Here is a 16083-nt window from a genome sequence, read left to right as displayed (position 1 = left end):
GGCTTTCTTGAGCTCTGCTAAGGCATCTGTGCTTTGTCTTGTAGGCCACAGTCATTGGAGGGTTTTTAAGCAGGTAAGTGACAATGTCAGGTGTGCACCTTAGAAAGACGCCCTTGGCTGCCCAGGGCCAACGGGGAGTAGGGGGGTCAGTTAGGTGTCTGTTACATCATCTAAGCAAAAATGGTGGCATGGGATTGTCGGGGTGATGGAAAGGAGCAAACAGGTCTTACAGACATCAAAGAGGTGGAATCTATAAAACAAGCGTAGGGAGCAAACGTGAGAGGTAATATGTATACATCTAGCTCATTCCATTGGGTGAATAAACCACATTTTTAGATCTCCATTCTCCTAATGGTTATTTCCACTTTCTCACTATTACAAAATAGGTCTGCAACAAACATCTTCGTACAAACATCTTCATACCTGTCTCCCTGTGCACCTGGAACTCCCTTTAGAGTGGTTACCTAGAATTGGTTTTGCTGTTTTGTGAGGTCTGACCATCTTCGAATCTACTGGATATTCTCAAACTCCTCCGCAAGGTGATTGTACCAACACACCCTCCCATCAACAAGTATAGGAGTTCCTTTCCCCCATTGCTTATGAATCTGTTACAATCAGACTTGCAAGATACTGCCAATTTAACCAGTGTGAAATGGAATCTCATACGATTATTCACCACCCTGCTTTCTTCTTCTGTGAACTGCCTCTTCATATGCTTGGCCCAATTCTGTTGAGTTGTTTTTTCCTTATTGATTTGCTGGAGTTCTTTATATATTCTGGATACTAATCTTTTGGTAGTTAGATATCTTTTCTCTAAAAGCAAAAGTAAACAAATGGGACCTAATCAAACTCACAAGCTTTCACGTAGCAAAGGAAACCATAAGCAAAATGAAAAGACTACCTATGCACTGGGAGAAAATATTTGCAAATGATGCAATCAACAAGGGCTTAATTTCCAAAATATACAAACGGCTCATACAACTCAATAACAACAACAACAAAAAACCCAACCGAAAAATGGACAGAAGACCTAAATAGACATTTCTCCACAGAAGACATACAGATGGCCAATAGGCACAAGAAAAGATGCTCAACATCGCTAATTATTAGAGTAACGCAAATCAAAACTACAATGAAGTATCACCACACACTGGTCAGAATGGTTATCGCCAGAATGTCTACAAATAAGAAACGTTAGAGAGGGTGTGGAGAAAAGGGAACCCTCTTGCACTGTTGGTGGGAATGTAAATTGGTGCAGCCATTATGGAAAACTGTGTGGAGGTTCCTCAAAAAACTAAAAATTGAGTTGCCATATGATGAAATAATGAATGAAATAATGCAATTTTCAGCAACATGGATGGACCTAGAGATTATCATAGTAAGCAAAGTCAGTCAGAAAGACAAATACCATGTGATATCACTTATATGTGGAATCTAAAATATGACACAAATAAACTTATCTACGAAACAGAAACAGACTCACAGACATAGAGAACAGACTTGTGGTTGCCAAGAGGGAGGGAGTGTCGGGGAGGGAAGTTATCTGGGAGTTCGGGATTAGCAGATGCAAACTATCATATACGGAATGAATAAACAACAAGGTCCTACTGTACAGCACAGGGAACTATATTCAATATCCTGTGATAAACCATAATGGAAAAGAATGTGAAAAAGAATATATATATGTATAATTGAATTGCTTTGTTGTACAGCATAAATTAACACGATATTGTAAACCAACTATACTTCAATAAAATTAAAAAAACAAAAATGTCTTTTCTCAGTCTGTCACTTGTTTTTTCCATTTCATTTATAAAAGTCTTTGTCAGGCAGAAGTTTCAAATTTCAATATATCCCAACATTAAAAAATTTTCCTTTGTAGTTTGTAGTTAATGTATCTTGATAAAAATTTGATAAATTTTTTCTATGCTGATAGTATAAAAATATCCTTCTATATTTCTTTTTCTGAAAATTAAAAAAATGACTTTTTTCACATTTAGTAGATCTTTCATCTCCTCGGATTGTGTGTGCGTGTGGTGTGTGTGTATATACAATGTGAGGAAAAGGCCTAATTTTACTTTTTTTCTAAATGGCTAATCAATTTTTCCAGTACCATTTATAGAATAATTCATCTAATCATTTATTATTTATAGAATAATTCATTACACTGATTTGTAATTCTGTTACATGTAAGCTATGTTTATGGGTTTATTTCTGGCCTTTATATCCTATTCCATGGTTTATTTATTCCTGGAGCAATACCACCCTGTTTTTAATTATAATAGCTTTATAATAATTCCTCATATCTGGTAAGCGAAGCCTCCCTATCTTGTTCTTTCAAAATTTCCTTGGCTTTTCTTGGCCCTCTTTCCTTCCATATTAACTTTAAGATAATCTTATCAAGTTCTGTGATAAAATCCTTTGGGATTTTAGTGGGAATGGCATTGAATTTATAGACAGAAGTGGGGAGAATCACTATTTTTAAGATGTAGAGTCCTCCCATCCATAGATGTGCTATATCACTTCTATTATTCAAATCTGCCCTTCAAAACAGTTTTACATTTTTCTCCTTATAGGTCCTGAGCATTTTTTGGTTAAATTTAATGCCAGATACCATGATTTGTCATTTTAAAGAAAATACATCTGATGTTTCACCACTGAGTACAACATTTGCTGCATGTTTTCCAAAGATACCCTTTATTAAGTTAAGGAAGATCTCACTATCCCTAATGCTCTAGGAGTTGTTTTTAATATGAAGCTTTAAAAAATTTTTTTAATTTATTATTTAATTTTGGCTGCGTTGGGTCTTCGTTGCTGCACGCAGGCTTTCTCAAGTTGAGGCGAGCACGGGCTCTAGGTGCACGGGCTTCAGTAGTTGTGGCACGCAGGCTCAGTACTTGTGGCGCACGGGCTTAAGTTGCTCCGTGGCATGTGGGATCTTTCTGGACCAGAGCTCGAACTCGTGTTCCCTGCATTGGCAGGCGGATTCTTAACCACTGCGCCACCAGGGAAGTCCCTAATATGAAGTTTTGACTTAAAATATAAGTAAGTTTGAATTTTATCAAATGTTTTTTCATATAGTTTTTCTTCTCTCTCTCTGGTAATATGGTGAATTACATTAGACATTTTCCTGAAGTTGAATCTTCCTTGCAGTTCTGGGATAAGCTTTACTTGGCCAGGACAGATAGATAGATAGATAAAAAGATGGATGGATAGGTTACCACATTCAATTTGCAGGACCATCTGGGGCGAGGGCTGTAAGGGAAAGGGCACTGTTGTAGAAGACATTTATGAAGGGTTGGTGTTTCCTAGGCTTGTTGATGTCTAAAGCTGGCTCTTTCTCTCCTTGGATTTTCTCAGAGCCCCAACTTCTCCATTGGGATCTCCAGCTGCAATGCCTATGGCATGGAGACATCTTGACTCCAGCTGGCTGTCTGGTCTTCTCCAGCAGATCCTGTCTATTTGGGCCTGTCCCCCAGAGGGCAGACTCCCTTCTCTTCACCTCCTTCCCTCCGGCCCTTTGCTTCCTTGCCCACCGTCAGCAGAGGGCAGCTCCCTAAGACAGCCCTTGTTCCTCACTCTCCCTCTGCTGCTAGGCAGCTCACCATGACTTGCCTTTAGGTTTCTCAGGTACTTGTATGCCTTTATTACTCCCAGTCCTGGGAGCCGCTCAAGTCCTCTGAGCGGTCCTCGTCAAGCCCCCCTCACTTGGTTTGAGGTTAAAAGGAAGCACCTGCCTACATGCCCATCTCCTAAGACATCCTCCTTTCTTCCAGGCCTCTCCAATTCGTACCCTTTTAGCAGCTCAACCTGGTGAAGCCCAGCACCGGCAGAAGTGGTTTCACAAAACCTTAGCTCACCCTGCAGAAGTGAGTGAGGTCGTTTGGCATCTTGTTTAGGAATGGGAAAGCATTTGGCAACTGCATCTAGTTCTTGGTCCCGGGACCCTCAGCTGAAGCGGAGATGGAGAAAGTCCCATTTTAATATCCTGTTACACATTTTTCTAGAGCATGACTTATTTGGTCTGTTTTAAAATTTATTGGCATAGAATTGGTCATAGAATTCTTTAAAGAGTTGAAAAAATTCTACTGTATCCGTAGTTCTATCCTCTTTTTCATTCTGAATATCTGTGCCTTCTCCATTTCTTTCTTGATCCATCTTGCCAGAGCTGATGATCTATTAGTGTTTTTAGAGAACAATAAAAATTCTTTTTTTGCATTCCATTTAATTTATACTCTCTCCTTTGTTACTTTTTAATTGTGAAATAAATCATACATACAAAAAAGTGCATATAAAGTATGTGTATGCTTTAGGAATAATAGTAAAATGAACGACTGTGTATCCACGACTGAGTTTAAGAAATTGAGTGCCGGGATCAGGGAAGCCACATACACATGCCCCTCCACATCCCAGAGCAATCACTGTCCTAAATGTTGTATTAAACATCCATTTACTTTTCTTCCCCCTCAACAAACAGCAAATATTTATTGAGCACCTATTATGTGCACAGGCACTGTTCTAGAACACCCCACCCCCGCCCGCCAAAGTCATCCGTTTACACTTTACAAATGCTTTTCACGTGCCTATGTATTACTAAACAATATATGCTCTGTTTAGCAATTAAAAAAAAATTTATTTATTTTTGGCTGCATTGGGTCTTCGTTGCTGTGCCTGGGGTTTCTCTAGTTGCGGCGAGCGGGGCTACTCTTTGCTGTGGTGCGCGGGCTTCTCGTTGCGGCGGCTTCTCTTGTTACAGAGCACGGGCTCTAGGAGCCCGGGCTTCAGTAGTTGCGGTGCGTGGGCTTCAGTAGTTGTGGCTCACAGACTCTAGAGCACAGGCTCAGTAGTTGTGGTGCACGGGCTTAGTTGCTCCGCGGCATGTGGGATCTTCCCGGAGCAGGGCTCGAACCCGTGTCCCCTGCATTGCCAGGCAGATTCTTAACCACTGCGCCACCAGGGAAGTCCTTAGCGTTTTTTTTTTTAAAGGACCCCGGGTGACCAGAATTGAATGAATCAAAATCCTTGCTTCGTGGCATACCCTCATCTCTGGTAGGACACCTTTCTCTCCTCCTCTCCTCCCTCCCTCTCATCTTCTCTTCCTTTCTTCCACCCCTTCCATTTTCTTTCTTTTAATGTAAAAAACACCTGTGGCTCCACCAACAGAAGGCAGGACCTTAATAATAGCCCAAATCAAGCTACACTCCCTAATCCGAGTAACTATCACCCTGAATTCTCTCTTTACTGTTCTCTTGCTTTGCTTATTTTGTTGTACTGTATTTTAATCGCTTTCTCAAAAAGCCTATTTTAAATTTTGGTTGTTTTAACTTTATAAAGAGGACATCATGCTGTATGTCACCTTTGGCAGTTTTTCTTTTTTTTTTTTACTTATTATCATGATTAAGTTAATCTGTATTATCAAGTTCACTGTATTTAATTTGTTTTTTTGTTATGGTTATATATACATAAAATGTAAAATTTACTAACTTTTTTTTTTTTTTTTGCGGTACGCAGGCCTCTCACTGTTGTGGCCTCTCCCGTTGCGGAGCACAGGCTCCGGACGCACAGGCTCAGCCGCTCTGCGGCATGTGGGATCTTCCCGGACCGGGGCATAAACCCGTGTCCCCTGCATCGGCAGGCGGACTCTCAACCACTGCGCCACCAGGGAAGCCCTATTTTAACTATTTTTAAGTGTACAAATTCAGTGGCATTTAAGTACATACATAGTGTCGTGCAACCGTCACCACCACCCAAATCCAGAACTTTTTTCACCTTCTCGAACTGAAACACCAATTAATTCGATTTGACTCTACTGCACATTTTGGGAATACACCATAGATTATTCATTCATTTCTGTGTTGATGAACAACAAGGTGTCTTTGCAGGGTTTTGCTATTGTGAACAGCGCTGTTAATGATCACTCTTGTAATACCTACTGATAAACACGTGTTCCCTGTAGTGTTAAGTATGGGAATGTTCAGCTTTAGGAGATAAAGTCAAGGGTTTTGCAAAGCGGTTGCACCAATTCCCACTCCACTGCAATGTGCAAGAGATACCACAGATCCACCTGCTCACCAACACTTGGCGTGCCAGCTTGAGATTCTGACAAATGGCGGTATGAAAGCTTTGAAAACCAATTGTTATGTTACAAATTGGAGGGGAGGCTTCCTAGTGCCTGCCCTTGGGTTCTCCTTGAACTCTCAACTTTCAAGACCCTTTTAGAGACTTGATTCTTGCAGAGATTCTCAAAAGGACATTTCCTGCCTTTCCTCCCCAGTTGTAAAAATCATACATATTATTTGTAGAAAACTTGAAAAGTACAATAAAAGTCACTTTTGATCTCATAACTGTTTTTAACATTGGTTTGTATAATCTTCCTTTTAAATGCACAAAGTTGGAATCATACTAGTTGTACAGTTTTGTGAGCTTTTCTCCTCTGCGTAACCATATTCAAATCATAATTCACATTGTTGTTAAATATTCTTCTAAAAGGCGATTTTTAGTGACTACATGTAATCCCACCATTTGAATGTACCATAACGTTAACCAATTGTTGAACTTTTAAAAATGTTTGTACACAATGTATCAACAAATAGCCTTGTCCATAAATCATTGCATGTATTCAGAATTATTTCTTTGTAGAATACCTAAAAGTGGAATTGCTGGACATTGTAAATTTTGAAAAAAGATCTTCCTAACAAACGCACCTCACGTGTCATATAACAGCTAATTAGGGCGTGCATTTATATTAATCAGAAACATCTGTGTTACCAAGCCAAGCTTCTGGCTAACACGAGATAATGGTGTTAACTACTACACTCTGAAAGAACATTCTAGTCCAAAGCAAAGAAGATTGGCCCTTGAGTTTACCTAGGGAAATACCTTCCGTAAGACTTTTTGAAATCTTGATAATAGGCTGGAGATTCCAGGGCCACATTTTGTGGGTCCCTGGCATCATGGGATCCTATATTTAGAAGCCTCGGCTAGGATGGTCCCTGGTCCCCATATCCCATAAAAGCAAGATGGGGGTGTTTTGAATGTTAGTGTATAGGGTCCATGCCAGGTACTGCGAAAAGGCCGTTGCTTTAGGCAAATTCCATAAGAGATGGGTGTGGTACCAGGAATGGCTCATCAGGCAGGTGAGCTGAGGGCTCTCTTGGGGGAGTGGGAGTAACACTGTGGCCATCCTGGTCCCAGACTCTAACCTACTTGATCCTCATGGCCTGAGAAACTGGCAGGACAGATTTTATTATCCCATTGTACAAATGAGGAGACTGGGAACCAGAGGTTAAGTGACGTCTTTGACTTGACTCCTCTGTGTAGCCTCAAAGACAGTTTTGGACACCAGTTCCAGCACTCCCTCTACTGTCCCATGATGTCCTGTGGGACAGACTGGCTGCCAAGTCCTGAACCAGGCTCTGGCATCATATCACAGATTCCCGAAGCTAGAGGGGAAGGGGGCTGAAAGTGCCTGGCAACTCTTTGGAAGAAGGGACTTGAGTCTTTGGACACTCGGCTCAGTAACCTAGAGAAGGGCCCAACTGGCTCTTCAGGGGACATTATCCCAAGGGAGGGATCAGGTGACGAGTTACTCACTGTGTAGCCTTGGGCAAGTCCTTCCGTCCCGGGGGCCTCCGGTCTCCTGTTCTGTGAAACAGGTACTGGATTAGCAGGTCTCTGAAAGTTCCTATTGGACAGAAAGTCCTCAGGCTCTGCACTGCCTGCAGCGTCCACTCTGCAGGGAGGTCGGGGCCCTTGCGGCACCCAGCAGGGATCTATCTCCACGGCAGGGCTTTCATCTCGGAGAGGAGCGTTTGTTCCGTGTCGCTCTCTGTGCCTGAAGCTGAAGATGTGGTTCTGCTGTTCCTGGGATTCCACTTGCCAAGAATCCTAGGGGCCTCCACTACCTATCTGCGAGGGTCTAGCAGGGGCGTCTTCCACAGACACAGAACTGGCATCACCACTGTAGATGCGCAAGATGGCGACCCTCCTTCAAACCTCGGCTCAAGACTTTCCCTGGCTGATCAGCTTAAAATAATAAGCAGCTGGAATTTCCCTCTGCTTATTAAAGTAGAATGAGTGATAGAGGGAGTGAGAACAGCTAGAAAGCATCCAGACTTCCTGCCAGGCTCTTGTACCTTGCCCAGTGGGCTTCAAAAAACGTCAAGCCACGGGAACTTCTGTTCAAACCAAACTTTAGCTGGAAGAGAAAATGGGTTGGTCCCTGGGGTCTTCTCCCGAACCCCGACAGCTCCAAGGAGCTCAGCTGTGCATCCCGGCAGGCTCAATGCATTCTCCTAACTCCTCGTGGGCTCTGGGAGATCCCCTGAGCCCTCTTATCCAACCCTCTGCAGCTGGTAAGCCAAGGGTTGGGCCTTGATGGAGGCCCCTTTGTTTGCAAGTCACAGGATTCTATCAATACTAAACTGGCTTAAGCAAAAAGGTGAATTGATTGGGAGAGCAGAGGGGGTGGGTCACACAACACAGGGCAGGACAGCATCACAAAGGTCTGTAGCCGACAGGAACCCAGGCTCCCTCCCCCTCTCCCCTTCTCTTCGCGGCTGCTCTGTCTCTGTCTCTCTGTCTCCCTCTGACTTTCTCTCTCACATTTAGATCAGCTGATTCCACTAGCATCTGGCCCCAGGTCCTTGATTAATTTTGGTCACTAATGGGCTGATTCCCCTCTCTGAGATGTGTCTTCAACTTTGCCTGCCTTCTGTGGTCCACATTCTGGACTAGAGACTCTCGACATTTTTCTGCTTCAAACCCATGGCTGAGACCATCAAGGAGGGCTGCTTACTCCTCTCAGTAAAGTACATTCTCTGTGTCCTGGCTGTCGACTCCACCCCATGCCTATGAGAAAGCAGAAGGGTGGGTGTGTGATTAAGAAACAGATTCACAGACATAGAGAAGAAACTTACAGCTACCAAAGGGGAAAGGTGTGGGGGAGGGATAAACTAGGAGTATGGAATGAACAGATACAAACTACTGTACATAAAATAGCAACAAGGATTTACTGTATAACACAGGGAACTATATCCAATCTTGTAATTACCTATAGTGGAAAATAATCTGAAAAAAATATATATAACTGTATCACTTTGCTGTACATGGGAAACTAACACAATATTGTAAATCAACTCTACTTCAGTAAAAAAAAAAGTGATGATGCTGTAGGTGTAACTTTGAATCCTCTCCAGTTTATACAGTTAAATAAACCATTCCCAAACTTTGACATCTGTCAGTAACAAATTATTTGCTCCGCATTTCACAGCCAATCACTGCCTATCAGAGGGTCACCACTCCTACCTGTAAATTCTCCTTCTAGGTGATTGAAGGTTTAGTTTCAATATAATACAAAATGAAGGATGGGAGGATGGGTCCGAGTGTTGGCCTCTAAGTACTGAAGCTTTGTGTGTTTTAAATAGCACATGGACGGCCCGTGTGTGTGTGTGTGTGTGTGTGTGTGTGTGTGTGTGTGTGTGTGTGTACATTTCGAGACTGCCTGGAAGAGCTTTGGCAGATCTGTCCGCCGACCTCGGGCCACTTCTCTGGGTGCAGATGGAGGGCAGGTGCTGTGATTTCAGAGCAGAGGGAACCAATTACAGTTTTTTTCCCCTCCTTCTTCTCCTTCAAGGAGACTCGGTTTTAATTTCCTTTGTCATTATCCTGCTTATTGCTAAACATAGCTGATGGCTGGTTCCTCTTTGATTTCTCCTTTCAACAAGTCTCCTTTCCCACCTCCTTTCATTTTCATTGTTTTGTATTTAGCCCCAGACGGTTGAGAAAATATGCAATGCGTGCAGCCATGCAAGCCTCATCACTTGTTTTGGGTTGATTTCAGGCACTGGGGCAGCATCCTTCTGGGCCCTTGGGAAGGAGTGCAGCTAGAGCATTAACAGACTCGATACTCATCTCCAAGTTTGGGGAGAGAGCAGACCCTGTGTTTAAAAGTTTGAGTTGAAGGGGCCTAGGAAGGCCTCTGCTCCTCCCATCTCGGCCTCGCACATTCTGTTGCAGTGACTGAGAGTCCCATTCATTTGTTCATTCGTTTGTTCATTCATTCATTCAACAAATATTTATTGACCACCTGCAGTGTGTCAGATCTGTGCTAGGGCTAGGGATTCGATGGTAAATCAGAGCAGCCATGGCCCCTGTTCTCAAGCAGTCTGCCTCCTTTTAAATTATAAAACCTTATAGAGAGAGTTGCCTGTACCCGGCTTTCATGAATTGATTTAGTTTAATGGTTTTCTGGCTGTTGCAGAATTTCTACGCAGAGCAGAACCTGGGCTGGGGCAGGGGCCTGGCAGGTTGTAAGGATGCGCTTGGGGATGGGAGGTCTGCAGCATGCGGATGAAGGGCTGGGAAGCCAGGAGGAGGGAGAAGGAGAGTGTGTGTTCCCTGGCAGGGTGTGGGTTACCGTAGTTGAGAAAATTGAAGCAGAAAAGGCCTTTGAGATAACTGAGTTGATCTCTTTAATTTCATCTTGAGGACAACTGGGCTGAGGGCAGGTCCTGCTGGTGAGGAGTGTTACCCTTTTCTCTGTCCTTCACACTCTGGTATCACATGTTAAAGTCCCTTCACGGCTCATGCACAGACCTCAATTATGTTCAGCCCGGCTGCCGGGAGAGCCGTGAGCAGAAAGGTCAGACATACGGTGCCCCTGACTAGTGCTGACTCGATGGCCTGGCCGCTCCATCCAACGGTTCCCTGGCTATGGGCCCTGAATGAGCAGGGTGTGGACTTCTACCTGGGCTTCAGGCGCCCGGGTCACTGTGCTCCCTGGCGCTTAGATCACTGAAACTTTGGGGACAAAGCCTGCTCCAGTTGCCAAGACTTGATCTTGGGACTTGGCCCAGAGCCCCCACGGAGCCTGGTCCGGAGGAAGGACTCGGTGCCTCCCCAAGCACTGTGCACTGTTTTTCGGGCCCAACTCTCCTGCTGCAGTCAAACCCTTCTTCTGACCCTTTCCATCTAGTGCTCTGTGCTGAGGGCCTAAACAGCTTGTCCAGGCCCTTGTTACTTCCTCAAACCCACTGCCCTAATTCTGTCTGTCATCTGTCTCTTGTTCTGCCCGTTTTGTCCTCTGTGCTGGCACTATTTCTCCGGGAGCTGGAGAGATAGGGTCTCAGTGAATGTCACCCAGGAAGGAGCTTCCTGTAGGAGTGTATTTCTTTCCTAGGGCTGCTGTAACAAAGCATCACAAACTGGGGGTTTCCCTGGTGGTGCAGTTGTTAAGAATCCACCTGCCAATGCGGGAGACACAGGTTCGATTCCTGGTCCAGGAAGATCCCACATGCCACGGAGCAACTAAGCCCGTGCGCCACAACTACTGAAGCCTGCCTGCCTAGAGCCGGTGCTCCGCAACAAGAGAAGCCACCGCAATGAGAAGCCTGTGCACCGCGATGAAGAGTAGCCCCTGCTCACCGCAACTAAAGAAAGCCCACACACAGCAATGAAGACCCAATGTGGTCTAAAATAAAGAAATTAAGAATAAATTAAAAACATTTTTTTTCAAAGCATCACAAACTGGGAGGGCTTAAAACAACAAATTTATCCTCTCACAATCAAGGTGTTGGCAGGACCACACTTCTCTGAAGAGCTGGGCAGAATCTTTCCCTTGCCTTCCTCTGGCAGGGGCCTGGCATTTGCTGGTGATCCTTGGCCCTTCTTGGCCTTCAGCTACAGCACGTGTCTCTTTCTCCCTCATCACACAGCTGTCTTCTCCTCCTGTGTCTCTGTCTCTCCTTCTCATAAGGACACCAGCCATATTGGATTACGGGTCACCCTACTCCAGCACGACCTCATCTCAGCCAATGGCCTGTGCAAGGACCCTATTTCCAAATAAGGTCACATCCTGAGGTGTAGGGGATTAGAACTTCAATATATCTTTTGGGGGGACACAGTTCAATCCATAACCCATAACAAGCAGAGCTCACCGAGTAGATGGAGGGCATGCGAGTGGGTGTTTTGCCTGCAGGGTGTGTGAACCTCTTCATTATCTACACTCCTGTGGCCAGTGATCACCAAGGTGGGGGGCACCCAGGGTTTTGTAGGCCTTGAGGCATATGCAGCTTGGGGGTTCTCTTTAAGAAAAAGAATACACAGTTATGAATACAAAATTAGGTATAAAGTTGTACCTACACCTATATCTATCCATCATTTATTTACTATATTTTATGATGTCTTGACATCTTACAAAAACCTTTGTGGCTGAGGAGAGACTGCCCCTCCTGGGGCCTAGCCAATTCTTAGAGAGCAGGCCTTTGATATGCGAACTAACTGATGCAGAGCCAGACCCCCTCCACCTGGGCCTTGCACCCCAGAGGCAATATTTCTCTGCCTTAATCATTCCAGGGCCTGGTACCAGGAATCTGGGGACAGCCCCTATGTCCAAAACCTGCTGGAATGATTTAAACTAGCCAATCCTAAGCTGTTCACCCTGCCCACATTGCCTTTCCCATGGAAACCTCAATAAAGGTCACGGTGTAAGCACTTCCTCACTACTGTCTTCTGCCTCCTGAGCCTGGTGCTTTACCATGTGGCCCTGCATGGTGAGCCCTGCCTCCTGTTCCTAGGACCTCTGAGTGCAAGAAACTGTCTTCCTGAGCCTCTTCTCTGTCTCCTCTTGTGGCCGTACCCGACTGACCATCTCATAAAAATACAAAACAAGACTGAATGCTTATTTAGAATAAGATAATAAATTATAATAAAACAGAAAATTTAAAAAGCTGACAAATACCCAAACATCACAAAATCCAGAATCATAATGTGGACATTGTTGTTCCCCTGTGCAGATGTCCTTTACCAGGGAAGGATGGGGCACGGTGGGGCGGCTAGCCTGGAGGGATCTGGAGGAGGCCTAGGGGTAGTATGCGGGCCTCTCACTGTTGGGGCCTCTCCCGTTGCGCAGCACAGGCTCCGGACGCGCAGGCTCAGCGGCCACGGCTCACGGGCCCAGCCGCTCCACGGCATGTGGGATCTTCCCGGACCGGGGCACGAACCCGTGTCCCCTGCATCGGCAGGCGGACTCTCAACCACTGCGCCACCAGGGAAGCCCCAATATTGTTTCTTTTAAATTAATGTTTACTGGAGTATAGTTGCTTTACAATGTTGTTAGTTTCTGCTGTATAGCAAAGTGCATCAGTTATACATGTACATATATCCCCCTTTTTAGATTCTTTTCCCATATAGTTCATTACAGACTATTGAGTAAAGTTCCCTGTGCTATACAGTAGGCTCTCATTAGTTGTCTGTTTTATATATAGTAGTGTATATATGTCAATCCTAATCTCCCAGTTTATCCCTCCTCCACCCTCTCCTCCTTGATAACCGTAAGTTTCTTTTCTACATCTGTGTGTCTCAATATTTTAACTGGTATGGCCACATTGCTATATATGGACCACAACTTCATGCCGGATATAAGGACAGCTCCTCCCTGTTCCCATGCTGGGTGCCCTCAGCCCAAAGGTAGGTCGGTGGGGGCTCTGTGAGGAAGGTTTGGTGGCGTTGACCACAGCTGCAGGTGATGGAGAGGGAGCCTGCCTGGGACAGATCTCGGGTTTTCTATTCTAGGGAGAGGCAGTCTGCAGCAGAATATCTGAGAAAACTATTGTTCCCCAGGAAATCAACAGAATTGAACTCTCATTCAAACATCATGAGGGGAGGCATACAGGCCTTTAAAAGTCAGAAAGAGTTGGGACTTGATGATTTAGAAGGGATCCCAGGGACAGCTCTTTCCCAGACACAGTGTTAGCCCACCTGCCTAGCAGCAAGTGTGGGCAGGTGAAAAGGGGAAACGTGGGGAGGGAATATGCAGGTTCAGTTTAGACTCATTCAGCGTGAGAGCTGGAGAAATGGAAGTCCAGAGAGGCAAAGGGACTTGCTGAATGTCATATGACTTCCTATTTTGACTCACTTGGGCTTTTAATAGGAGTTCTCCCTAAGATAGCTTATGTAAAGAGATGAAAGGAATTAAAAAATGGGTAACCTTGAGGCAGTGCTAAGAGAGCACTGGGCTTGGAGTTTTCTCTCACATTCCACCGGCAAGAATTTGGACACAGGGTCACACCTAAGTGCAGATGAGTCTGGGAAATAACCAGGTAGTCATATGCTGGGCTACACTGCTAATGCTCTGGAGGAGGGGAAAGGGATTTTGATTGACAGCTGGCATTCTCTACCACGAGCTAGAAGAAATGGTCAAAAAAAAAAAAAAAAGTCTGCAAGGCTGTGGTTGCTATTGAGCTCTTCTAGGTTTGATTTGATTCAATATCATCTCAGTGGTGATGCACTTCAGGAAACTCAAAAGACACAGTAGGGGCAAGAAAGGGGAAGTTTGAATCGTGTGTTTATTAAGCACCTAATATGCGCCCAGCCCTGTGCTATCAATTGAGGGGATATCTAAAAAAAAATGTTATCCCCATCCTCATGGGCCCTTATAGTGTATAGTTTCCAAAACACACTTGGAAAATAAAGGACACCCAAACCATGTGTTGCAGACCAGGAATGCATAGAAATTCTGGACCAGACCTCATTTCTGCCCATCCAGGCATCTGTGCACACACCAGGCTGGCTCTGTGCTTGGCTCTGGGGTTAAGAGAAGTCATGAGTCCTGCCTTCTAGGGACTCACTGTCTCATAGGAGAGGGTCACCCAGGAGCATGACAAGCTATAAAACACAATGAAGAGCCTTCAATGCCACCAGAGAGACCCAGATGGCGTCACATCTAGATTGGGGTGGTGGTGGAGGCAATCAGGGAAGGCTTCCTAGAGGAGGTGACATTTGATTGAGTCATTTGAAGGATGATCCAACTGGTTATGAGGAGGTAGGATGAGGCATTCCAGTGGGGAGAGAAGGCAAAAGCAGAGTTGGGGTGACGGGAGAGTATCGAGTGGGCGGGGGGTATGAAGGAAATATTGATTTAGCTGTGGGACAGGGAGTATGTTTGGGAAGTGAGGGTCTCGCCTCTCCCTGTGGAAGAGGCCTGGCTCCTTTCTCCTGGGATGGTGGTGGTGAGGCTGTAGAAGCAGACCAAGCTCTGTTGGTTGGATACTCCCACATAGGACTGGGAGTCTGCAGACAGACATGAGGAGGTGGGGATGCTTAGGGGTTATTCATGGAGGCTGTAGGGCTGTTGGATGGTGGCAAGTGCCCATCAGTGGTGTGGTGGTGTCAGCTGTGGCATCCTGGCTGGACCACCCCCTGGTACACATGACTTTATCTCTGCCTTTTGCCGGCAGACCTCCCAGCTTCCCATTGATTCTATGAGCTCCCTCATGTCTTCCTGATAGGTTCTTTCTGCCTTAAATTAGCCACAGTCACTTTCTGTGGTTGGGAACCAAGAACCCTGATGTGGAATGGTCAGCTGGGGCTATGGTCAGACGATGGGGCTTTTAATGCCAGGGTGAAGAGGACTACAGACAATGGGGAGCCATGGGTCGTGAATGAGCAAAGTAGTGACTTGCTTCACAGATCCAGGAAGAGTCATCAGTAGATCAGAATTGGGGGGAACAAAGCTTCAGGAGCAGTGGGGAGCTGAAGCAGGGCAGAGCTAGTGACAAAGAGGAGACACTGTGACAAGGGTCGCTGAAGTAGAATTAGTAGAATCGACAGGATTTTGCAACTGGCTGGATATGACAGGAGAGTGGGGAGAACTTTCCACAGAGACCACATACTGTGGCCTATTTCCTCTCTATGGTCTTCTCAATAACCATCTCATCTGTTTCAATTTATGGTCGTGGAGGGAAGTGTAGATCGAGGCGGGTCAGCCTAGCTCTCTGGCCTCGTCTGGGAGGTGGGCTCCCCTTGAAGCCGTACTCTGCATGTGAGCAGACAGGAGGCTTAGGAATGATTAGCTTTTAAGGGGAGGGGAAGAAAGCGACCCTTAATTCCTCTTTAATAACATATGTCAGTAGGTAACGTTTTCAATATGTCACTGTGTCTGCAGCTCCGGTCAGCAGGTCACTATCATTTTTGAGCAATAAACAAAAGACTGCTTTTAATTACTTCTGTGAAATTGCCTGACCCATGCATGAGTAAATATTCATTATGCAGAAAGAGGCATTTTCTTTGTATATAGATCTATAT

The sequence above is a fragment of the Phocoena sinus genome, chromosome 2 (genome assembly GCF_008692025.1).
Source record: "Phocoena sinus isolate mPhoSin1 chromosome 2, mPhoSin1.pri, whole genome shotgun sequence".
Lineage (NCBI taxonomy): Eukaryota > Metazoa > Chordata > Mammalia > Artiodactyla > Phocoenidae > Phocoena > Phocoena sinus.
The sequence above is the reverse complement of the archived record's forward strand: the minus strand, read 5'-3'. Positions refer to the sequence as shown.